This window comes from Lactuca virosa, chromosome 6 (genome assembly GCF_052849685.1).
Source record: "Lactuca virosa cultivar CGN04683 chromosome 6, Lactuca_virosa_CGN04683_v6, whole genome shotgun sequence".
Classification (NCBI taxonomy): Eukaryota; Viridiplantae; Streptophyta; class Magnoliopsida; order Asterales; family Asteraceae; genus Lactuca; species Lactuca virosa.
The window spans coordinates 116522592-116550499 of NC_136431.1; the positions used below are offsets into that span (position 1 = coordinate 116522592).

Consider the following 27908-nt stretch of genomic DNA (forward strand, 5'->3'; position numbering starts at 1 on the left):
TTATTCACACATGAATGCACTGCTATCCACAAATGAATAACTGCTATTCATAGATAAATACAATTTTTCATTCTTCCATTTCCTCTCACACTCCCTTCTTTTTCTCCTATCTTCGAGGTGCAACAAAAACACCCCCACCAGAGGTGTTTGCTGGTGGTTTCCGGCGAGCCACGGGCAGCAGCCCCCTCCGTTTTCTGCCACAGTTTTACGACACACCAAGCAACCCAAACACCCCCTGTTGTCGTTTTCTTTCTGCCTTCCACCCCCTCTCATCGACAGTAACTGGAACAAGAAAAAGAAGTGGTGAAGAGGAGAGGATGCACTGAAGCCATGGCCGATGAACCACATCTTGAAACTGGCGCTAGCGACTTCTTCCTCTGTGGGACCTTCCTTTCTGAACCCTCCAAAACTGAAAAAAGAGGGGAATTTCAATAGAAGCCACCTCCTGAATGAGAAGCTGCCCAGAAGCCCAATTGATATCCCGGCGGCGATGATTCCAATCATACCCAGAAGATTCTTGGTGGCAATCTTTACTCCGAAATGAGCAGGTTTTATTGTAGACCAAAAGGAGGAGCGTTTCTCTGCGTGTTTAGGATCCTCGCTGACTCCTTCAAGACCGTTTGGGTTTTCTGTAAGAATGGAAAGCGTTCTCCGGACAACGGTGGCGTCGGCTGATGGTAGTTTAACAGCCCAAAGTCCGATCTGTTTTTGGTGTTCTATGGTTGATCCTTTTGGAGGAGGAGGACCAGGGATCTGAGAGAAAACAAGGCAGATTCGAACGAATCAAAAGTTTAATATAGTCAGAATTATTTCGGAATTTGAATTCAGCAGGAAAGATCACACGAAATGATGAATGTATCATACGAAACAAGCCGGAAATATAGCCTTCCCGTAGGTCGAGCTCTTTTGGGTCTTGATCGTCGAAGCTCCGCCAGCTTATCAGCATTAGCCACTCCCAAAACCGCAGACTCAAAAGTCCCAAAATTACCTGCTATCTTTTTATCCGATTCAAGGGACAGGTAGGCTTCAACCCGATTGGGAGCTGCCGACGAAACCCACTGCATGGAATTGAACATCAACCCTATTTCTGCCGGAATCGAATCAAACCCACAAGCCGAGATCACCAAACTACCTTTCTCCACCGCCTTCTCATGGTACACGGCTTCCATCCTCTCCATGAACTCTGGCTCACCTGAAATATCCAGGTAATCGCACCCCGCTTCAACACAGGCAGCGACGACGGGCTCACCGTAAAGGCGAAAAGGTCCAACGCAATCGAGGACGAGCTTAGCTTCCCTCCAAACACCCCCTGTTGTCGTTTCCTCCCCCTCCCCGTTCGTGAATCCTCTCCTTCTGATCAAAAGCAATTCAGAGATCCTATTTCCCTTTCCCCCTTTTTGGCTTCATCGATTCCAATCTATCTCACCATTCTTTTCCCTTTTTTGGTGGATCGATGATGTAGGGTGGAGGCGTACCTAGGTTTACAGAGAGAGATGAAGAGAGAGATGGGAAATAGAAGGAAACAGGCAAGTGATTGAGGAATTATAGGAATTAAATAACGGTGGTAAAGGTCCAATTACTATAATACCCTTATCACCATTTGAAGTTACACTTTAATACCTGTAACTTTTAAAATTTTACATAAATGGCCCATTCAATAATAACCTTAGATTTAGTTTTTTAAATGGTTCAGATCTTTCTCGCGTTCTCAACCTTTTGGGTGTTCTCATTTGATCCTACTCGTATATATATATATATATATATATATATATATATATATATATATATATATATATATATATATATATATATATATATAAACTAGTTCAATATATATAAAAGGTAGTTTTATATAAAATAAGATATTTATATATTCATATTTATATCTTAATAAGCTAGTTAGAATTTATATAAAAGATAGTTTTTATATAAAATAAGATATTTATATATAACTAGTTATATAAATATATATATGTTGGGAATTCATTATAAAAATGATTGATTTTTATAAAGATAACATATATGTATATATATATATATATATATATATATATATATATATATATATATATATATATATATATATATATATAAACTATCCATGAGACAACTTCTGTCTTCATTACGGCTAGCTTTTTCAAAAATTGTAAGGAGACCAAGCATGGTCTTCTTTTGCCATGCTTGGGACAAAGTTGTGTCTCCTTTTACTTTATGGTCTCCTTCCACTTTTTGGCCATTATATAAAAGAGATAATGGAAGGGTTTTTGATACACTTCTTGCTAGTCTTCTTCTTCCTCTTCTTAGAGCCAAATCCAAGAGCTCCATGCTCTCTAGAGGACTGCCAAATTTTCGAGATTTGAAGGCTCTTCTTTTCCTACATTATCTTGCATTTTGATGCTAGGCAAAGTCCCTTTGTTGCTTCACCTTTAAAAATATATTTGGTATATATTTCAAAGGCTTATGAACAACAAATTACAAGTGAATACTAGCATGTTTTGATGGTTCTACTCTTGCTTGGTGGATACTTGTAAAGAACTCTTGCTTTAGAGTTTCATGCCACACTTCATCAACTTCCAACCTCCCAAGAGCATCAAAGTCTTCAAAGGTTGTTATGCTTTCTCTTCTATGGTTGTTTTAATCTTTCTAACTCTTGCAAAATGATCCTTGGTGGGTAAAATAGTTTTAGTTTTATTCAACATTTTTTAAAGCTTCCGTTGTCATTTTTACCGGTTGTGAAATCGAATTTTTGAATAAAAAACCCAACAGATGGAACATAGCACCTTTATTGATTGTGATATATGTATGATAAGTGTGGCTCATTTATATGAATGTTATTTATGGATCGATTGGTACGTGTGGTATGTGGTATTTTGGGAACTCACTAAGCTTTGTGCATACAGTTTGTGGTTTATGGTTTCAGGTACTTCCGGTTCGAAAGGGAAGGGCCCGACTTGATCGCAGCGCATACACCTATGTTTTCCGCAATATGTGATCTTTGGGAATGAACTCAGATAATTGTCTTATTTTGAAATGCTTTTAAATGTTTGGATAAAGGTAAAATGGTGTTTTGATTATAATAAAAAAGAAATTTTTACCCTTGATTTTTGGGATGTTACAAGTTGGTATCAGAGCCTTGGTTTGAGGGATTCAGGCATGCCCTCGGGTGTTCCTGAACTCAAACTGAGGGTTGGTGAAATTTTTTTATAAAATAAACATTAAATTAAAAAGAAATTTCTAATCAAAGAAAGGGGTGTGATGCGTGCAATTGGCCGGGCTCAAATAAGTGGTTCCTAAAATACCAATACATGTTATTATGATATATGATATGATTATGAGAACTGCATGCTAGATTAGGGGTAAGGATCTGCTCAATATTATATGATAAGAGAGATTCCTTTATATGTCTGAATGTATGAGCTTTAGTATCGCATGCTAGTATGTATATCTGATAAGTGGATGGAATAGCTTGATAAGTATATGTTGGTTAGATTTTCCGTTGCCTGAATGATGCTTGCTTTGTGCTTTGTGCGACTCTTAGTGATGTGAATTGACTGCTAAGTGAATATGCTAAGTCACACGTGGCACATGTTAAATAATCTTAGAGTGATGGATTTGACCCTATTACACAGCTCTTGTCTGAGTCCAACTATTCTAGGGTTGAGCCTTTTACTCAAAGGATTATTTGATCTCTATTGCATGTGACTGTATTCATGAGGAAGCTCATTGACATTGGTGGGAGTACTTTAAAAGCTAAGGGCTGGTTAAGGTCGAGAACCTAGGAGAGCCTAGGATATGCTTCAACGGGTTAGTGGTGCGGTTAGGGAGCTTTGGTGCATTGGTTTGAGGAGGTGACTTAGAGGATTCAGGAGGATTGCTGAGGAAAGTATGGATAGGTGTGGAAGGTAGTATTGGGTCCATACTACTGAAAGCACAGGATCCATACTCGAATCGGCGAGAGTTTTGGAGGATCTAAGGAGCTTATGGAAGATGGATATTTGGGCATGTTTTGATCGTTGGCTTGTTGTATTTCAGTTTGGAGATGAGCAGTCAGGGAGATGGTTCAGGTTCTGGTCCGGGTTCCGGCTCAGGTGCAGGTACTGAGCTGATTAGCGAGCAGTTATGGGAGTTCATCTCAGCGGAGATTTATTGCAGTATTTCCGAGATATTGGATGAGCATTTGGACGCGTTCCGTGCGGAGGTTATGGCTATCATTGGAGCTCTCACTCTTTCTTTCCGGGAGTTCCGTGCTTGTGGAGCTCCTGCATTCCATGGGGAGAGGGACCCCATTGTTTGTAGGAGGTGGTTAGCGGATATGGCTACCACGTTCCGTACGAGTTTCTGCCCCGAGGAGGCGAAGGTCCGATATGCTTCCTGCCTATTAAAGGACAGGGCACGAGATTGGTGGGAAGAAGTTAGTAGTGAGTTGGGTGATGATGCGGTCGATGCTATGTCATGGGATGACTTCTCGACCAGGTTCAGAGCTGAGTTTGAACCGACGATTGAGGTGCAACAATTTCCACGAGAGTTTCTGGATCTCCTCCAGACTACTGAGACTGTGGCAGAGATCACTGCCAAGTTCCGGGAGAGGGCTTTATTGGTATCGCAGTATGCAACAGATGAGGAAATGAAGAAAGTGATGTATCATGATATGATGCGAGATGACATCAGGGAGTTTGTGAGTATTTCACGGTGCGAGACCCTGAATGATATGGTTTCTAGAGCCCGAGATTGAGAGACCGATTTGGAGCACCTCATGATAAGGGGATCAGATCAGGTGCATGCAGTGGAGGGTCCCGGGAAGAGACCCAAGACTTATGATCAACGTTTGAGAGGCCAGCAGGGCCGGGTTCAGTGCAACACGTGTGGTAAACTACACGATGGAGTTTGTCGTTCTAGGGGTTTGGGCTGTTACAAGTGTGGCAAGGTTGGTCACGTAAGCAGGGTTTGTTTTCATTGCGATCAGGTGGGCCGCAAGAAGGCCGACTGTCCGATGTTGAGGGAAGGACCAGTGAGTGCGCCTGCTCCGACTACTTTGAGGATTACCGATGGACGAGAGGGTAGGGCAGGAGCCCCAACGGAGAGGAGTCGGGCTTTGCAGTGTCAGACAGGGGAGGTCAGGACTCTAGCAGGCGATGTTGCGGGTATGTATCTTTTGCTTTCTTTTCGGTTTTATCTAAATTCTGTTGTTTGGAATCTTGCATCGATTTTGGGTAAGCGTATCTTTGGTTTATTTCTCTGCTTATTTTTGGGTTATATTTTCAAGAATTGTTATATGCCATTTGCATACCATGAATCATTAGTGGTTTAGTGAAGGGTTGTTTCCCTTGTAGCGGGTTTGGAGTGTTCGGTGTTATCTTGTTTTGTAGTCAAGATCGGTTCCGGGGTATTGTGTGGAAGGTTTTGTTGGGTTTTATGTACTCTAACATTCCTATGGTGCACATACAACCCTAATGCTTTGGATCTAAGTTTTCTCTAATTATACATGCAATAAACATTTTCCAAAGCATGAAACTTAATCTAGCATGCAAGGTGATATTTGAATCATAAAAACTAGTAAGAAAATTATCTTGTGTAGTAGCTTGAATAACTTGGCTTTAAGAAAGCTTAGCACCAATAGTGTGATGACTCAAATGGAATCACAAAACACCAAGAACAATACCTCAAATGGAATCACAAAACACCAAGAACAATTAGGAGGAATATAGAGAGGTTATGGAGACTCTAAAATCGGATTCTACTTCTTGGAATGCAAATTGTAACCGATTTCAAGCTTAAAGATACATATATATATATATATATATATATATATATATATATATATATATATATATATATATGTGTGTGTGTGTGTGTAGAATATCAAGGGTCATGTGTAACCCTAATCCATACACATTAGCCCATGACCCATCCATTTGATTTGGATAACTACTTCATGGATCAACGATAAGCCCATCACAAATCAAACCATGGATCCTTAGCCCAACTCATATGTATCATTTTAATTAGTCTCTTTTGATCACTAAATTAATCCTTAAATTAATTCTTGATCAATACTAGTAAAATAATATGATTCCTCAATTAATATATTATACTTATAATATATTAATAAATCATAAATAACCTCTTTCTCAAATATCCTTCCTAACATATTGCTTTGATGAATGCAACCCAAATGGACCATGCTACTATCGGGTCAAGTACATACCAATTATAGTTATGGGCTTAGACACCTTTTCCAACAGGTTTATAGTCAAAATTCAGCGGGTTAGTTATCCAATATCGCCAGGATTCAGTGGTTTTAGCATTGGTGCGCGGATTGGATTTTGAGGGTGCCGAGGGAAGTGGTCTGTTGCTGCGGTTTAGATTGAAACATTCATCCTTGGGACTTCAAGATTTGAGTGTGATATCATTTTAAGCATCTAGGGTTATCAGTAATGTTGGGATTCGGGAAGTGTTCAGCTGGTCTTCAGGGGTTGTGTGGTCTTTTTGGATGTCTAGTAACGAAACACTAGCATTAGAGAGTGTCGGTTGTCAGAAGATCGATCATTGGATGGTAAGAAGGATTGGTAATCCTTCAATTCTCATGTGATGTGAGGACTTAGTCTAATCAAAGTGGGGGAGAATCGTTCGGGTATTCAAGACAGAAGTAGGTGTAAAACTAGGATAAGTTTCGCATCCCCATCGGGGAGGAAGGCGATCCAAGTGGCTGTCTGGATTGAGGTTCGTGTGAGTTGGGAGTTCGGGAAACTTCCCAACATTGGGTTCGCATCTTCTTGGTGTTTGATAGCAGGCTTTGGGGGACCCAGGTTGGGGTTCCATTCATGACTTGAGTTCAGCTCGGGTGTTGGGTCGAGTGCGTGCTCGACTCTGGATGCGTTCGAATTGATAGATCAGCGGTAAGGCTTGGTCGGCAGTTGTGGCAAGGTGGAAGTGTTGTAAGACTGCGGGGTGGCCCGTAACATTCACTAGCGTCCAGTTAGTATGGGAAGTGTTGTAAGACTGCAGGGTGGCCCATAACATTCACTGGTCCCTGTGAAGTGGTGAGATTGTGGCAAATCTTTGAACTGCCCGTAGATTTCTTCATATGGTTTAGGCCATGGTGGGCCTGTTCGCAAGGCTGTGAGAGGGCCACAACATGTTTGGAATCAGGAATTGGTAGGTAGTGGGAGACTGGGTATGAGATATGACTACAAGTGGTCCTGTAGCGTTTAGTTTAGCTTCGAGTTGGTGTCGTGATGGTTTAGGTAATTATTGTCAGTTGAGGTTTTCTTTCGGACTTCGTGTGGGGCAACTGTGTGAATGTCTTTTGATTCAACAATCGGGCAGGAATCCTGTATTTCAGATAGTTGGCAGACAAGTTGGGACCAGGGATCGGCTGCTTGTATGAAGCAGACAGGAGGCAGCGTGGTGCTTCGGGCAGTAATTGTGATTTGAGGTTTCGTGTGGGAGTGGGGTAACTGGTTGATTAGGAAATGCTATGTCACTCGCAGTGGGATTAAATAATCTTATAGTAATTGATTTGACCCTGTTGCACATCTCTCGTTTGAGCCTAACCGTTGCGGGGATGAATCTTCTACTCGAAGGATTATCTGAGCCTTCTGTCGAGTATAAGTGTTTTGTAGCTGTATATGGTCAGTGAATTTGTTCCCTTTGAAGCAGCCAGGTGATCGGGGGTTGGAAGCATTTTGTTTGGTATAAAACTCTATGAGGTTGGCTTGGTAGCGGTTCAGTGTGGGAGGTCTGTCAGGGAGTCAGACCATTTGAGAATCTAGGTTTCAGATTTCAGGCGAGGTAGGATTGGTTTTATACAAGGGATTGAGGATTCGTTCTTCATCGGGTTTGAAGAACTATGTTAAGGGTGGTTCCATTAGTTTTGGAAAGGCCGTTGTATGATCAGGGTTGTGGTTGTGTTCTTCAGGCTGTTTGGCATGCCTGGATATGGTAAGAAATGATTTCGAGGTAGAAATCTAATTTAAGTGGGGGAGAGTTGTAACATCCAAAATCTTGAGGAGAAATTGTTGAGAATAAAGCTTATTTCGAGTTGGACACGACGTGTTGGAGGGACCAACACAGTGTGTTTAGGATGGAAGAATCGCGGGGATTAAATGAACCAACACGACGTGTTGAGGTGCCTCAACTCGGCGTGTTGGCATCTGGGAAGGAAACCCTAATTTTTAGGGTGTTGCGCTCTATTTAAAGGCCTTAAGTTCCTTTGGATGGCCTCCTTATCAGCATCCATTGTTATCAAAACCCTAAAATGAGTTGTAGCCTCCATTGTCAAGCATTGGAGCCTTGGAAGGAAGTTTGGTGTTCATTTTGTGTATTGTGAAGGAGTTAGAAGATTTTGAAGTTGCTATGCTTGGAGAAGAAAGTCTTGGATCCAGAATCACTACCCATTTTACAAGGGGTTTGAGGTATAAAGTTCTTATCTTGATGGTTATATGCTTAGATCTCTCTTGTGGGTTAAATTACTGTGTTTTAGCCATGGATTGGATGGATGTTGGGATTAGGACATCCCAAAGCCTTATTCTTCTAGATCTGGGGTTTTCATGGACTCTTTTGGCGTAAAGGTGCCAAATTTATGGATTTAAGGGCTTCATGCATTCATTAAGTCCCTTTTTAAGCCCTTCTTGAGCTTTTGAGCTTCTCCTAGGCATGCATGAATGTAAAGTTGGCAACTTTACGTGGTTTTCCGCTCTAGGGTGTCAGATCTGCAATTTGGGGCTTTGTCTTTGAAGATTAAGTGCTTAATGGTTAAGCCCTCACTCTTTTAAGTCTAGGGTTTGGGTTTGGACCCATTTCGGAGGTTCCTAGGGGTAAAGTTGGAAACTTTACCCTTCTAGGTCTCATTTTGGTCAAGATTTGAGCTTTAGAGCTCTTGGATTCGATGAAGCCAGCTTAATGTATTAAGTTGTTGGGTCTTGGACGAACTCGGCGAGTTTGTTGGTCAACTCGACGTGTTGGATTGGTTTTCCCCGTTTCAAGTTGATGGAGAACACGACGAATTTGTTGGTCAACTCAGCATGTTGGGTCAAAATGGATTGTTGATCTTGATTTTTTACTTTTGTCTTGGACCAAGTTTCTCCTAAGGAGGTGCTTGAGGTAATCTGAATTGTACTAAGGAAATTATGGGCTTAGGATAAGGCCCATATGGGGTTGGGCCCAATTTGGAAAATTAGGCCACTAGTGGGCCTTTGTGGATCTTTTCATGTTGGGCCTTTTTAGTTTTGAGCTTGGGCCTCAGTTTTGATTCATGTTGGGTCCGGGGTAAAATGGTCATTTTACCCCAAGTATGGAGTATGAATCATAGTTGGAACCCAATTGCTAATTGGGCGTTATTTTGGTATTGATAGCCGGGGGAGTCGTCAGGGCAGCAGCTAGGGATTTCTTTCAGTGAGCTTCAGCATTCGAGGTGAGTCTCCTCATTGTTCTATGGTTCGAAGGCACCAATGCCGGCCCATTTGGTTTATGCATTGTAGGAAGACCCAGGGGTAACCCTTGGCAGTTTGTATGAAAGACTAGGAGGCGACTCTTGGCAACCTTTATGACAGACCAGAGTCTGAACTCTTGCAATTATTAGTTGAGTAGTTGTAGGTTGTATGCTAGTGGTGTTTGTGATGCTCGCATGGAAGACCAGGAGGTGGCTCCTGGCACTTGTCTGTAAGACCTAGGGTTTTGGCCCCCGGCCTAACAAGGAAGACCATGGGGCAGATCGTGGCATAATGGCAAGACTATGGATGGCCCATAGCAGCTTTATTGATTGTGATATACGTATGATAAGTATGGCTTGTTGATATGAATGTTATTTATGGCTCGATTGGTATGTGTGGTATGTTGTATTTGGGGAACTCACTAAGCTTTGTGCTTACAGTTTGTGGTTTATGGTTTTAGGTACTTCCGGTTCGAAAGGGAAGGGTCCGTCTTGTTCGCAGCACATACACCCGTGTTTTCCGCAATATATGATCTTTGGGAATGAACTCTGATAATTTTCTTATTCTGTAATGCTTTTAAATGTTTGGATAAAGTTACAATGGTGTTTTGATTATAATAAAAATGAAATTTTTACTCTTGATCTTCAGGATGTTACATATCACGAAATCTATTCATAGATTGAAAAGATTACATACATAACTTATATATAATTCTTTGTCAAGCCTTTTGTTCTTTAACTACTAATATTTAAAGACACTTGCAAATCATCTTCCCATATAAATATGATTCACATATATCAAATGAATCAAGCTCACCTGCCTTCAAAAATTCCATCATTTTGAAGTTGGTATATGTTTTTCATATTTATATATTCATGATGATTATGACATAGATAAGTTTAAATCATATATCATTTGATTATTTAGGTGTGATGATCAGAACTATCAATTTAATGAAACCTTATAGATTTACTTTATAAATAACATTATGAGAAAATATTCTTTAACACATAATACATCGTTTCAGAACATGAATGTGAACATCCATCAAACAATAAGTAAATCTAAATTTATTCATAAATAACAACTGTTACATGTTCCTATAAGAATAGATACAAAACATCTATTGTTCGAATAAAGACTATAACATCACTTGTTCTATCTTTAGCATGAAATACGATTCGTTTGTAATCAGTTGATTATTTCTTCCAATCATCAGCACATAATATCAAGTATTATCGTCACCTGAAGTATAATATACTCAAGTGAATGATGGAAAAATTAATAGTTCTACCATATAGATATCCGAAGTCCTGGCCATGTCAGACTTCCTCAACTTGGTGAGATAAGAAGATCAATTCCTCTTTTAGTGTCCAGTTTCTTTACAATAGAAACACCACTAATCATTTTGAAACTTTCTTGATATATGGGTTTATGTTGTTTTTCCCTTAACTGAACTATAAGTCTATTTGAGTACACAATCTCTTAGACTTCCTTTATTCAATGCTTGAACAGACTGGAATCACTTTCTACTATTCTGATTGAATATTTGCTTTAATTGACGAGACATCCCATATGTTTCACAATTATCCTAGACTTTTTTCAAGTCAGGGTTAATTACTCCGGTATGATGTGAGATACATCAATATCATCGTAATAATACTTCCATCAAAGCATCATGATTAGACTGACTGGTTTTCAGATTTTGTTCAGGTATTGTATCTTTCAATATATATAATTTCTATTTATCCTTAAGAAAGAACGTCAAGATATTATACCAGTTATAAAAATTATAACCATCAAATGTTACTATCTCTTGAAACTCAACAAGAGAAGGGTTTTATAGGGCGTCCGAGTATTAACAGTTATATACAGAATTTAACAAAGTTTGATGTAGTATTTTCAATATTAAGTCTTTATTAATACCTTTTATTGTTTCTAAAACATTAATTTACTAAAGTCTACGATCCAAGTAACGAAACAAGTACACGGTATGTGACCTTTATCCCATCCACTTAATCAAACTTGGTAAGTAGCGATTACCAATTGCATACAATAATTCCTAGATAATGGGATCCTAAACAACTATTTCTCATCTTGGCATGTTTGATCTCATCTATGCCTCAAACCTCTCATGCTTAGGTGACCTTTGTCACACAAGATTCTGATCACGTCTTCCTACTTGAAACAACTTGTAGTATTGCAACTAACCAACGACAAGGTGACCCTTTAGTCACCAGAAACTCGAAAACTACCCCGAACATCATAAGACAATCCTAGTGGTTAGGTGACCCATCGCCCACTAAGACCATACAAATGATACCGAGTGTTTTTCAAAAAGACAGAAACAACTTGTATTTTTAAGAAAAAGGTTTTATATATGTTTTACAATTATATTTTTTTTTAAAAATATGGTCTCATGAATATTGCATGCATCCAACAATTCATGTACCCTTTTGTAAAATTCATAACACATTAAGGTTCTTTAGGTATGAAATAAAACTTCATTTTATTTACTATTTTATGCAATCAATTATAAACTAAAATTCGATATTTTAAAGTTTAATCGTAGAGCGGTTTTAACAACCGTTAATAGTCTTAATAATACATCATTTTAATCTTAAGACTTAGAATTTTGGGTGAGTTCTAAAACAACTATTTTAAATCTCCTTTTAACATTCAAAATCTTATGACTTTATGAATTTGTAGAATAAACTCACTTTATTTTATAAACTCAATTTTATACATCTTATGATAAAATTCATATATGATAAACCAAAACTTAGGTGATGATACTTATGCTTTAAATCTCATTTGACATGCATAAAACATAGTATCAACATGTTGTGTTATGTTTAAAACACTAATATCATATATTAAGTTTCGACTTAAAAACAATCACTAGTTTTATTATTTCTCGTTATAACGCTATAAACTGATTTTTGTCTTTTTAATAAAAACCCCTTATTTATTATAAAGTCATGGAGTTTATATAACGTTTAAGCACCTTTTAAACCATTTTAAATATTTTAAAGTTGACTATTTATAAGTCTTACAATAAAACTACGTTTTTAACAAAAAATCCATTTTTAACCGGTAACCGGTAAAAACGTTTTTAATAAATATCCATTTATAAACATATTATGTTATCTTTTAAATATTTTTTTTACTCAAACTCCAAGTGATATTACTTTATTATAAAATGTTTTGTAGCTTGTAAAAACCATTTTCATACATTAAACAAAACATAAAACAATCATAAAATAAACATCACATGCATGCATTAAAATGTGGATAAACCAAACCATGTCTAGTAATAATTTTTGTGAGCCATCATGAAAATTATTATGCCTTTCCTAGAGGACTTAATGGAAACTTCAAAAGGTCTTCAAGCACCCACTTTCCATGACAACTCTTGTTTGCAAAAGAACTTCAAATCTTCATGTTGTAAAGGTTGTAGCACTTAAACCATTAAGACTATAATTAAGCCCAAAACCAAGAGTAGAAGCTCATGGTTGGGATTATGGTCTCAAGTGGTGAAGTCATCTTCAAAAATGTCATCTCTTCATCGTGTTACATTTAAAAATAAATACAACTAGTCTAACTAATTTATTACAGCAAATGAAAAAAAATACTTATTTATCTATTACATCTTATGAATAAATAAATATCAACCAAACACAACACAAAGGTCCAAATGGCTTGTTTATACACAACTTATCAAATATAATAACAAACAACTATTTGTTTTTTCTAAGACAACTTTTGTATAACCAAAATTCATGAAAAATGGTTATAAATAAAAATAAACAGTTTTAAGCAAGAAGTTGACAAAGAAGACAAATATGGATAATTCTTAACCAAAAGAAATACTTGCTTGTTTTTCCAAAAACCAAATATTATCAAACATAACAAAATCATTCTAACATATAAAAAATGACTCTAATACCACTGATGGGGTTTCGATACAAAGTATAAGCCATTTTTTCATAAAAACTGGTCAACGGGAGCGTTAAAAATAACAAATTTATTTTTGATTTTATAACAAAATCAACCCATCTAGGATCCATTTATAGAAGTTAGAATGATATTAAAAACAACCATAGAGTGTTTTAGAATGATAAACTTTGGAGCCTTTGAACCCACTTGGTTTTTGGGTGTTGATAAAGAGAGAAAAATCAAAGGGTATGATTTTCTCTACAAGTATCCACCATCAAGATCTAGGCACTTGGAATGCTAGTTCCTTCTTGTATTGTTGAGTGTATTAAGCCTTTAAGTACTTAACTCAAATAAGCACTAAATGAGACAACTCGAGAGGGCTTCTAATCACCAAAAAGCTAGCTTTAAAAGGAGAGATGATGAAAATAAAACAAATTGCAACCATCATATGGAAGAGAAGAAAGGAGCTTGAATAACTAGCCAAAAACTCATGCAAATGCATTCCTTATGTACTGTCATGCAAGACATACCTTTAGATTATAATAATATAAAGTATTGGTAGCCTTTTAAAAGTATGAGGGACAAAAGAAAAAAGTTGACAAGCAACCGCTCTTCTTATAATAATAATTTTGGCCATGCTTAAAAAGAAGATAAAAATTGTCTAGCTAGTTTATTAACCAGGGTATGTTAACTCGTTAACTTGATCATGGTTAACCAAAATGTCCAAAACTTTGTACATGGCTTATTAAATTATACCATATGATACAATAACTAGTTATATACTCTTTAATTATTATTTTCACAAAACAAAAATTATTCCCTAAATAAATACAAGAATTGATATTATTTATTAATAAAATATACAAAATGTGACAACTTGATAAAGGTGTGACCCTATAGGATCATATATTATTAACAATATCACTCAATAATGATTCTTGGGCACATGGATTCAACAATTTACCCTTATAGTCACAGGAAACTTCAAAAGGACCATCAATTATTGAATTTCAACACTGATGTCACTGATGAATCACTTTTAGTCACACATGTTTCCTTTGCAGCCTGACTAGCTGCAATATACTCTAAGTTAATTGTTAAATCTACTATGGTGTATTACTTGGTACTCTTCTAAGCTAATACTTCACCATTCAGTAAAAGCACGAATTATGTAACACCTATTTTCCGAGATGGATCAATTTAAGGTTTCAAGGAGTAGAAAGGTTGATTTTTGAGGAAAATCTAGTGTCACGACGTGACAAGCAAAATACGAGAAACACGTTTTGGACCATTTTCACGACGAGAGACATAAGGGCTCATGACGTGAGAGCTGTTGCAGCCCAAGCCCATGATATTTTAGGGTTTGCTTCGTATTTAAGCACCATAAACTCGTTTTTAGGGTTCATTTCCCATCCTCCATCTCTCTAAATCTCAGAAATGCTAACCCTAGTTCTTCATGGTGTTGGTTGATGCTTATTTAGTGATTTTTGGTTCTTTGAAGAAGAAGAAGACTCATTGGGTGCATCCTTTTGGCAATCAAGTTCCTACCTCATCACCTTGAAGTGCATTTGGACCCTTATATGTCATAAAGGTTCTACCTTTATCTCTAATGCATGCTAGATCTATGGTTTATGATTTCCTTTTTATGGATGGGTTTGATAACATGCATGAGATCCATAAAGTTAGCAACTTTATGCGTTATTAAGGCATTTCCTTTTAGTATGAGTTCATATATGAGTTTTGGTATTGATTTAGACTCCAAGTATGAGTCTTGATCTCATTTTCCCTCTTATTGACCTAATTGGTGTTCAAGTCATGCATTGGACATGCATGACTGTAAAGCTTCAATTTTTATGGTACTTAGGGTTGGAGGGGGACCTTATGGAAAGTTTCAATGATTGTATTAATGGATTAAGAACTTAATGCTCAAAGCTGATCAGAGTAGATCTCACGACATGAGCAATAGCCTGTTACATCGTGAGATGTGGTGTTTGCGACTATTTTGTCCTTTTCCAGTCACGATGTGACCTATGGGTGGCCAGGACGTGACCATTTGCTGATGTTGAATTTTTTAACCATGGTTGACTTTTGGTCAAACTAAGGGTTTTGGATTTCAAACTGAGAGGGTACTCTTTATTGCTGTTAGGTGCCATGTAGGATGAGTCTTTTCTGAGTGAGAGCTGTGAAATTTAGCTACTACTTGTGAGGTGAATCCTATCACTATACTTGCGTGAGTGGTAGTATATGTTGACAAGCTGGGTCTTATATGTTGATTATTGTTGTATGTAAATTGAGTGTTGATAACTCCTAGACTACTTTAAGTCCATAGGACTGCTGATAGTCCCCAGGGTTGCTGATAATCCATGAGGTGTGCTGTTAATCCACATGGCGTGCTATTAGCCATTGTGATTGATGATAGTCCCCAGGGTTGTTGAAGAATCATAGTCGTTATATTGTGTGTTGTGTGTGATATTCAGAATTTCTGATAGTTCCAAGGTTGTTGTTGTTGGATTAGGTGTCTAAGCCCATAACTATAATTGGTATGTACTTGACCCGATAGTAGCATGGTCCTTTTGGGTTTCCTTCACCAAAGCAATTTGATAGGATGGATATTTGAGAAAGAGGTTATTTGTGATTTATTAATATATTATAAGAATAATATATTAACTGAGAAATCATATTATTTAATTGGTATTGGTCAAGAATTAATTTGGAATTAATTTAGTGATCAAAAGAGACTGATTAAATTAACGAGGACTGATTAAGTAAATCAGTAATACATATAGTTTGGGCTAATGATCCATGTTGATTAGAATGGACTAATTTTATGTGGGAGTCCATGAAGAGTTAGTCCAAAGGGCTTATCTTATGGATTATTGCACAAAAGGCCCAAGGAAGTGAATTAGGGTTTACAAGTGAAACCCTAGGAATTCCACACTATAAATGTAACCCCTAAACACCCTAAATTTGGCTAATGTGTTCCATGATGAAACCCTAGCCGTTTTTATGTGCCTCCTAGCCTCTATCTCATTTTCCTCCATTTGCTTATGGTGTTTGTGACTTATTAGAGGCATCACATTTGAGGTGCTAAGCTCTTGAAAGGCCAAGTATTACAATCTACAACAAAGAAGTATTCATCTAACTAGTTTTTATGTTTCAATTATCAAAGTTGTATGCTAGTTGTAGGTTTCATGCTTTGGATAATTTTATTGCATGTATAACTTGAGAAAACTTAGATCCAAAGCCTTAGGGTTGTATGTGCACCATAGGGATGTTATAGTGCTCAAAACCCATCAGTGGTATCAGAGCTTAGGGTGTTTTCTGTTATAATGATGCCTCAAAACCCATCAGTGGTATCAGAGCTTAGGGTGTTTTCTGTTATAATGATGCATTGGTTAATTGTTCAAAGAAAAAAAAAATTGTTTTTTGGAATCTGTCTGGTGACCACGACGTGGTGGCTCGTCAGTTAGCAAATTTTCGAGTTTTTGGTCAAGTTTTGGATTAGGATCATTACCACCAACTGTTTTGACTGATAAAAATCATTTTTTTATGATAAGGTAATGACAATCCTCATCCAATTAAAAGATAAATTGTCAAATTTTAAGATAATTACTAGATTATATGATAAGCTAATTATTTGTATTATTTGATTTAAAATTATCTTGCTGTATGAGTTGAATTAGATCAAATTGGTAAATGATAAAAATATGTGATTATTTTACTTGTTTAAAATTTGATCTAAATGGCTTTAGAGAGTTACAAACTTGCCATCAAGTTTTGGAATTGAAAAGGTCTTGAAGAGTTACAAAACTTGCCATCAAGTTTTGGAATCCAAAAGGTTTTGAAGAGTTTCAAAACTTGCCTCAAGTTTTGGAATTTGAAAAGTCTCACTTATGAAACATTAAATTCTAAAACCCTAGTAATTTGAAAAGGTTCAAAAAATGCACCTCTTGGTTTTGTAACTTAAAATTTAATTAAGTAGCCTTAATTGTGAAATCTTAAATTTAGAACCTTGATATTTTGAATAGTTCAAATTATTCTCTTACGGTTTTATTAAATTAATCAAGTGTTTAATTAAAAGAGAGAATAATATATCCATAATGACATGGTTTAAGTTTAATTAAATTAAAAGACTAATTAATTAATAGATTAAACCACTTAGTATTTTAAATGTGTAAAATACACTCTTATAGTATATAAAATTAAAAGTCTAATATATTATGTATGTATAAGTAAAAGTCAGTCTTACCGTTAGTAGGCCTCATTCACGAAGCTGGTCTATAAGGGGGGGGGGGGGGTAAGGAAATTGCCTATAAAATGGCGATTGAATGAGTGTCCACTCTCACCCACCGCTTCCTTGACTAGTGGAGGGTCGTTAGCCGAACGGGTAGGATAGGAAATTATTTCTCATTAAAAGTATAATGAATTATAAAGTAGCTAAACCTTTTATAAATTCTCAATCTTAGTTACTTAGGAAAAATGTGAATTTGGTGCTAATCCATGAAATTGCACATTGTATCTTGTTGGTCTTTAGTGGAGCGTGTGTGGTTAACCGGCACACTAATGTGGGACTAATAAAGGATAGCAATGGGTAGCTTGTAGTTTGTCATAGATCAATGGAGCGTGTGTGGTTAACTGGCACATTGATTAGGTGATAAATGACTTCGAGAGTACCAAGCTAATTTGCATTGTTATTCACACCTTGTTTGTGATCCTCGGTATCCCAGTTACAAACTTGAAAGGGCATAATCGAGATTAAACATACCATTGAAAAGTTCAATGAATCTCAAAAGATCTAGGAATTTCATTTAAAAACCTAATTCGTTTAAAATTTCGTTTTCGTGGTGGAATTGGTAAATCGTCATTTACCTACCTTCAAATAATTTGCAATTGGATTATGGCATCCCTCTTCCGAATTGTGAATTATTGTGTTGGATCCTAGCCTTAATATTTCATTTGGGTGTTATACTAAGGATTAAATCAACTTGCTTGAATTTCTCCCCTTATAGAGGTCTAGTTTTGACAACTATGGTCTTCCTTATCCTTTTGGAAAAAGGTTTCCTCATGAAAATGATATTCCACATGGCGATCAAGATGAAAGATCAATCTCTTTTTCGTGCATTGGTGGAATTGGAAATCATACTTCACTTCCTCCACCTCCTCCAATTATTCTCCCTGACCCACATGTTCGACGACTTGCAAAGTTTAAGGTCACTCAAGCCCTATTGGCAAGCAAACACGAAGATGGAAAGTTTGTATGTGCTCACGTCTTAAGATGAAGTTGCGTATTGAAAGGCTAGGAATGTTGGGTGTCGTTTTCCAGAGGAAGTTGGCCGTTGACTTGGTTCTTCAGTCACTCCCCAAGTCATATGGTCAGTTCGTTAAAGACTGTTATATGACAGACCACGACATGACCCTTATTGATCTAACCTATTTGCTTATTGCTGCTGAATCAACAATGATTTGGAGCACTGGTCAAGCAAATTTGTCTGGAAGATCAATCTTTCAAACTTCCATGGACATTAACAATGGCTACATTGGAAATCCAGAAAAGCTTTCTCTTCCCAATGGAAAGGGATTAGCCAAGGTCAAACCGTTTGACCAAATGGTAAAGGGAAAGCCTGAATCTGAGATACTCCCATGTACCGTTCCGAAAGGGTCTGTTTGCTTCTAATGCCAAGAGAAGGTGCATTGGATGCGAAGCTGTCGTATCTACCTAAAGGATCGCAAGGATGGCAAAGTCAAAATGTATGACTCTACTTCAGGTAAGTCCACTATCTAACTCTATTAAGTTCCTATTTGCAGATTTTTAATACATGATATGATAAGATTGCATTTTGATATTTTGTAGGATCAAAGAAAAGAAAGGAATCTTAAAGGAAGAGTAAGCCGAGTCTGGTTGCGAAGAGATGGATTTCGATCGCATGGTTCGTTGATCAGATTTTTGAGATGTTGCTTAGGAGTTATGATAAATTTCTTAGGATTATTTAGTAAGGACAAGCTTTCCGCATTTTATAAATAAAGAAAATTTTGATTTTATCTTATTTTATGTTTTCTTGCAATGACATTTGTGAAAATTGTTGTTTGTATGTTTCTATTAATAGCAATAGTTTGATTCTTAGTTATATCGATTGTGGTAGTGTCGTGATTTTCTAAGTAAGGAAAGATTCTCATCGCCCAAGTTTCAATTGGACAGAAACTTGGAATCATGTGAAAATCTTGGTACTTAGGAAATTGAGACTAATTCCTTGTTCACATATGTATGTGAGTCAAGTGTAGGACTAGGAGATCTAGTACACATTGATGTGAACTAGTCAGATCCACCACAAGAGTGATAAAGACTATTCGTCATGATTTACTAATGGTTCAGTAAATATGGTTATGATTACAAGTTTAAGTATAATTCTAATACCTTGAAAAGTTTCAAAGTATAAGCAGAACGAATAAGAAGAATCAATTAGGCAGAAAGATGAAAGTTTCTCCAATCTGAAAGGAAAGGAGAGTACTTTAGTATCATGTTTTATGATCATCCTTATGATTATGGAACCATGTCTCAATTGATCCTCTAAGGATACCTTAGTGCATTTATATGACTAAGGAGAGGTATCGAGAATTGTTAAATGGTTAAAATCAAAAGGATGAGTCATACTTTGTTCCAAAATCGAGTCTTAGAGTTATGAGTGACATATCCTAAGTAGGTTTATAACACCTCATGAAATGTGGAGTAGAAATATTTCTTACTCTTGCACATTTGGAATTGGTAGTTGTGATGTTTTGGCTAAAACAAAGACCAACTAAGACCAATTAAATGAAGTGTTTTTCTTGGTAAGAACCCGCACGAACTCTTGAATATTTGTTTGTCAAGAATGTTTCTTGAAAAGAGAATCTTATATGTCAAGAGGTCAGTGGGAGTCTTAAATATCTTGAAAAGTTTCAAAAACTAATCAAGAATAAACCTATATTTTACCACTAGCACACAACTTGAGGGTCGTAACCTATCGTGTTGACACATTCTTGTTTCTATGCCATTCCAGTTAAGTTGACTATGCACGTGAGTTGTATGAGTCCTCATTTGATCGCATAACGCAAAACACCTTGATCAGTGAAAGTACATTGATATGTGTGGGTGAGCTACTCAATAACTTGGAAGCAATGGTAGGCCCTTGTGCTAACAAATGGCAAGAAATTAAAATTGAACAAGTTCAGTCCATATGAGTTCAGATTTGTCACAAACCTTGTCTCATGATTATGGTTATGAAAAATTCACATGGATAGGAACACATACACTATAAAATCTAAGTGGAAAAAGGTGTCTCTCCCTCATGAATATGATTGTGAGGAAATGCATTCACTAGTAGATTTTAAATTTAGCAGATGTGATATTTGCGTTCTAGAATTCGATTATGATTACGGCATTCCTCGTCATAGTTCGAATTGTGAGAAATGGCAAATAGTCTGAACATTCGGGACTTACTACTGTAAGTTCTAAAATAGTTTAGACACATATATGAGCTATCTAAGGAAAGGTGTATGAGTTTGAGAAGCCTAGATAAAGTTTTATCGAAGCATCTTGTATCAGAAATCTAAACTTTGGTAAGAAAGTTAATAAGTATTGATTTCTTGAAGTCCATCTGATTTCTGGGTACATGTCAAAGCTAGTGGAAGCATAAGTGTTATGCTAGTAAGGACATAATTATTGTGCTAGTGGGAGCATAATCGTTATGATAGGTGTTGCGAGTTAGCAATGCTATTTATAGGAAACAAAGTTTTGATTTGCAAAGTTGCAGGGTTTGAAAAGTTGTTTTGCTATGGTGAGGGATAAGAACTAATACTTCATTTAGAATCTAAAAAGGTTAGATTGAGATTTTAATAGAATCTAGTCATGTACATATGTGAATGTTATGTTGAAATGATTTAACATAAGAAAATTTTGTATGTGGAAATATTATAGCAAAGGACTGGTCAAGTATCATGTCTTTATGTAGGACATTATGAATTGTATCCCACATGCTTCGGGTATAGGATCGATTGCATATGCTATAATATTTACCTGTTCTACTTTTCCAAATGCTTGGGGCATTGAGAGGGAAAAGGGACCAGAACCGGTTATGATGAAAGTCATTAAACAACTTTCAAGCACGATCTAAAGTTCGCTGAAGATTGGTTGCTTATGGACAGCTGGAAGTATAGTAATGGATGTACCATATTGAAATAATCATGAACAGATGGGATTCTATTAAGAACGAATTATCATATGGAAAATATGGAAATGTTTCCATAATGGGAGTTGGATATTAAGAATCTATGTGTAGAAACTTTTATGCAAGAAGGATGTTCAAAGGAATGTACTTTGAATATGAGACTTCGTATCTATGGAATTGTCTTGTAACGATCTCCAATGGGATGTTTTGTAATTGGCAAAGTCTCTGTGACTTTGGTGCCTCGACATTAGAAAAGGATCATTGCATGAAAAGTTAGACTTTGACATATTCAGAAGTGGCAAGAATTTTGTATTCTTACACTTGTGTTAAGGATTTGGAATTGTGAAATGAGTATCATTGGAAATGTTTCCAGTTGATCTGTTTCACAAAGAAAGGACCATAGTTAAACATAGTGTGCATGTCTAGAGCATGGGATAACTATTGTTTTAATTCAAGTATTAAGTTGATTAGTCGAAACATTATACAATGAATAATGTGTAATCGATATGGTGATTAAATAATAAGTGTTTTTGTATTTATATTCAAAAGTTTTGAGACCATATTGGATTAAATTATTCTTGTGTTTCACTTCGCATGTTTTACTTCCCAAATAACTAGGTTATTCAAACATCCACAATCGATCATACTTTGGAAGTAAGTAATGAGGAAAGACTGTCATGAATCCGTCTGTAGATTGTCTAAAAGCTTAGACATAGCAAATGTTTTCTGCAGTATTCATGAGTACTCCTGAAATAGGAATTTGAGTATTGGATTAAACCCACGCTCACGTGAATCACTTCATGGATTTTATCACGAGTGATTGTGAGACGATAATATCTTATATTCTTGAAGCAGAGACATATGAGTTGTATTTTACAAGTGAGTTGCACATTGATGATGTGTAAACGCACTAGTAACTTGGTGTTATAAAACATATAGTTGTGTGTGATTTGATGAGTAAATTGAGCAAGCATATGAGTCAAAGTTTATCCGTTCCTTTTACCGTGAGAGGGATAAAAGCGATATTTATGGGCCCCTCGATGATTTAGTGATGACACCCTAAGCGCTTGGCCAAGCTTGGACTATGTTGATGTGTTCAATGTAGTCTGTTGTCAGTCGTCATAAATCGAAAGTCGGGAAACAACACATGGACAAAGAGAATGATTATAATCCATGTCTCAGTCCATACGATATGTTGAAGAATGGAGGAATATATGATCCCTTATCTAAAGGACGCGTTATTGATTAGAGTTCAACAACAGCTTTTGAGAGCTACGATTGCTAGTCGGTTTTTGAAGTCGTACTTGCATTTATAGTTATTAGACTTATCGAAGTGGGAGACTGTTGGATTAGGTATCTAAGCCCATAACTATAATTGGTATGTACTTGACCCAATAGTAGCATGGTCCTTTTGGGTTGCCTTCACCGGAGCAATTTGATAGGATGGATATTTGAGAAAGAGGTTATTTGTGATTTATTAATATACTATAATAATAATATATTAATTGAGAAATCATATTATTTAATTGGTATTTGTCAAGAATTCATTTGGAATTAATTTAGTAATCAAAAGAGACTGATTAAATTAACGGGGACTGATTAAGTAAATCAGTAATACATATAGTTTGGGCTAATAATCCATGTTGATTAGGATGGACTAATTTTATGTGGGAGTCGATGAAGAGTTAGTCCAAAGGGCTTATCATATGGATTATTACACTAAAGGCCCAAGGAAGTGAATTAGGGTTTACAAGTGAAGCCCTAGGAATTCCACACTATAAATGTAACCCCTAAACACCCTAAAATTGGCTAATGTGTTCCATGATGAAACCCTATCCGTTTTTGTGTGCCTCCTAGCCTCTCTCTCATTATCCTCCATTTGCTTATGGTGTTTGTGACTTATTAGAGGCATCACATTTGAGGTGCTAAGCTCTTGAAAGGTCAAGTATTACAAGCTACAACAAATAGGTATTCATCTAACTAGTTTTTATGTTTCAAATATCAAAGTTGTACGATAGTTTTAGGTTTCATGCTTTGGATCCAAAGCATTAGGGTTGTATGTGCACCATAGGAATGTTATAGTGCTCAAAACCCATCAGTTGTTATATGGTGTGTTGTATGAGATATTCGAAAAACTCACCAAGCTTTGTGCTTACAGTTGTTGATTAAATATTTTTGCAGGTAATCATTTGGTTTGCAAAGGCGGCACTATACACACACATCAGCAACTTTATGATTCAAGATTATGTGTTGTCTTCATTATAACTTTGATTTATGAATAACGGTTTTTAAACAAATGATTTATTTGAATGTATCATTATTAAAAAGGAAAAACTTGGCCTGGGTTTTTGGATGTTTCAAGTTGGTATCAGAGCCCTGGTTTGAGGGATTTAGATGAACACTCTTGGGATTCCAAACTCAAACTATGGAGCTGAGAGTTTTTATAAACCTTTTTAGAAAAGATTCATATCAAGAGCAGAAAAGGGATGATGCGACGTGTACAATCAACTGGAGCTCGAAAAGTGATTTCCTAAGTATCCATATTGAAAGATCTAGTATGTCGAAGAGTCATTTTAGAATGATATTGCTAATAAAATATGATCATATAGTGTCACACCATATAGCAAGTTACTGCCAATTGATTATTTATTAGTATAATTTGATTATTAATAAATATATCAACACTTGTATTTAATTGGAAAATTATTATTTCATGGAAATAATATTTTACTAATTGAGAATTTTTTATTTGTAAAAATAATATTTATTGGAGAAACAACAAATTATGAAATATATCATAAAGTATGATTATTTATAAGTTATATTTATATCTTAATAAACTAGTTCAATTATATAAGATAGTTTAAGCTAGTTACAATTTATATAAAAGATAGTTTTATATAAAATAAGATATTTATATATGACTAGTTATATAAATATATATATGTTGGGAATTATTTATAAAAATGATTGATTTTTATTAAGATAACACACACACACACACACACATATATATATATATATATATATATATATATATATATATATATATATATATATATATATATATATATATATATATATATATAATAACTAGCCATGAGACAACTTTTGTCTCATGTGAGACATCGTTTTTCCGAAAATTGATGGAGAGACAAAGCATGGCTCTCTTTTGAATTGTTTAATCAATTCATGCCATGCTTGCGAAAAAGTTGTCCATGCTTTTGCTTTATAATCTCCTTTTTCTTTTTGGGCATTATATAAGGGAGGGCATGGAAGGGTTTTAATACACTTTTTGCAGGTCTTCTTCCTCCTCTTCTTAGAGCCAAAATCGTGAGCATGAGAGGCTCTAAAGGGCTGCCATATTTTCAAAGTTTAAGTCTTTACTTATCCTCCTTTCTATTGTATTTTGATATCAAAGAATGTCCCTTTGTTGCTTCACCTTTGAACATATATTAGGTATATATTTCAAAGGCTTGTGAACTAGCATGTTTTGATGGTTCTACTCTTTCTTGGTGGATACTTGTAGATAACTCTTGTTTAAGAGTTTCATGCCACACTTTATCAACTTCCAACCTCCTATGAGGATCAAAGTCTTCAAAGGTTGTTATGCTTTCCCTTCTATGGTTGTTTTAATCTTTCTAACTCTTGAAAAATGATCCTTGGTGGGTAAAATAGTTTTAGTTTTATTCAACATTTTTTTAAAGCTTCCGTTGTCATTTTACCGGTTGTGAAACCGGATTTTTGAATAAAAACTTGTGGTAGCACAGGTATATGAGATTGATAGTGGTATGGTATACTAACTTAGAGACTTGGAGGCAATTCTTGGAACACATACGGATAGGTGTGGAAGGTAGTAGGGGCCCATACTACTTAATGCACAGGATCTGTATGGGGATCGGGAAGGGTAAAAAGGGTTTCTAAGAAACTAGTGGAGGGTTGGTAGTGTGGTATAGAACTAATGTTAATTGCAGTCTTACTCATCACTGTCAGCCTGTCCACTATGATTACATAGAATGGGACCGGTAATCAATTAGGCTAGAGTATCCGAGGCAGTTTGGGTCTGGTTGGTGCAAACCTGAGAGGTTTAGCTAATTTAGAGACATCGAGGACCTTGCTTGAAGTAGTGTCAGCCTGAGTTGCGCGACTTAAAAACGAAGATGTTGTGATGATCAGCTCGAGGATTCCATCCTAAAGCTGAGTGGTAATCCGATGGCAAGGGATGTTACTTGCTGCATCGGGGTTGTGTTTTCCTACTTCCTGTGCTCAAAGAAGGAGAGATCGGTTGTGGGTAAGTTAATGGTTAAGATAGGAGATGGTGTTCTCCTCATCGGTTCTGCTGAAGGAAGGAGAATTCTGATTCGTTGTAAATCTTCTCCGGGTCGCAAAGAAGGGATATTTGAGACTAAGTGGTTCTTGTGGTTCGATGACCAAGGTGAAGGCCATGTCGCAGGTGGAATATGTAACGTAGATTCTAGAAGATCATGTGTATCCGGGGAGACATCGAGTTGATCCTCTTCTGGGCAGAAGAGTTATGTGGAGGTGTTGAGTTTGTTAGAGCTGTATTTTAAGCACCTATAGCACTAGTACAAAAATGACCTACGGACACACCATAAAAGTGTGACCATATGCGTATAGTGACATTTTATTTTTTCACTGAAAGTGTGACGGAAGGTGACGCCATTGTATGGGTCTTATGGTCACATTAAAATGTAGTGTCCGTATGATATGAAAATATGTGGCCGTATTATAAAAGTGTGGCAATTGGATAGAGAATTTTGTTCCTAAAATCAACCATTTTATCCAATATTGTGGCGTTAAACCGCCAGTAGACACATTTATTTCGTAATTGTAGTAACTGTATATCACCAAATGGCGACATACATGTTGTTTCAATGTGACGTTTTGCTAGTAAATTGTCACACAATTCAAAGTTTATTAAGACAATTGGGTATCTTTTGTAGACATGTAATTACGGTAAAAATGACCATGTTCATTAAATGGTCACATGTAATTAATTTCATAAGTCGCGATTTGCTAATAATTAGTTACAAAAACAATCTTTTATTGTGACTATTGTCTATCGTATAGAAACACAAAATTAAGTGAAACATGAGCATAAGTATTATAAAGACACACATTTTATAAAAATTAAGGATTTAATATTAGCTTACGGCCATATTTGTAACGCTTATCATGACTGATGCTATCATTCAGACATACAAAAAGTCGTAACTATGACTATTTTATATTCTTTCGACATAGAAAATTAATTAAAAAATAACCGTAATCTATTTATAGACACAATAGTGTTTGTAATTGTGACAAATATTCACTTTATGACCATAACAATTTGCTTTAAATATGTCCGATTTTATCATTTAGACATTAAAAATTGTTGAGTGTGACTATTGTTTGTATTATAGTCAGATACATATGCGTAAACCATAGTTGTACATCTCTTATAGTCACATAATGTTTTTTTATAATTGTGACTATTGTAGAACTTGTAGTCACATGGATGTAATAATGCATGACACACTGCTATGATTTTGACACACAAGTATTGTTTAAACGTGATAATACATAAAACATTAGTCACATGATTATTTAATAAAGTGACATGTGATATCTTTTTAACACACCAAAATTTTCAATGTTGAAACGTTTTTTTGATTATGATATGACTAATATTTATCTAAAGCCACATGAAATTTTTGTAATTGCAGTTGTATGTAACATTTGGTCACCAGTTTGATTGAACATCAACAGTTATAAAAATGATAAAACCCAAAAAGAGAATATTATTAAGAATAAAATAAGAAAACTTATACATAAGTTCGCAATTTAAATAGTAAAGACAAAAACTTGTAATAAAGACATATCTACAAACCTTACGATTGGAATCGATATATTGTAACCTAAATTAAGAACCATATCTTCGATAGTTTTGGCTTGTTCATATAGCTCGTTGTCTGCTTGATCATTCCATCTAGCGTTGTAAAACATTTCTTTTGCTTCTTCGAAATGTGAAGTTAAGTGTTTTGATTGGATGTTGGATTTGGTACCCATTGCAACAAAAAGTTGTAGGTATCAATTCACCTTCCCAATCTTTTCATGTCTCGAGTAATATCATCTTTCCTTGGTGAACTGTATTTGGAGGTAGAAAATTTGTGGTATCTGGAAACTACATTTCAAGATCCAACATTACATTACAGTCTCGAATTATTTGATTTCAGATTTTCTATCTAACAATATTAAATAGTTACCATCCAATTCTAGTAGCTTATCAAATGACTGCATCTATTCAGGAACTAATGGAAGATGTTGAATGTAA

At 35.9% G+C, this 27908-nt stretch overlaps 1 pseudogene; it reads right to left on the reverse strand.

Annotated features, from left to right (window-relative positions):
* On the reverse strand, nt 1-27643 carry LOC145121889 (putative mitochondrial saccharopine dehydrogenase-like oxidoreductase At5g39410 pseudogene; annotated as a pseudogene).
* Nucleotides 27644-27908: the final 265 nt, after the last annotated feature.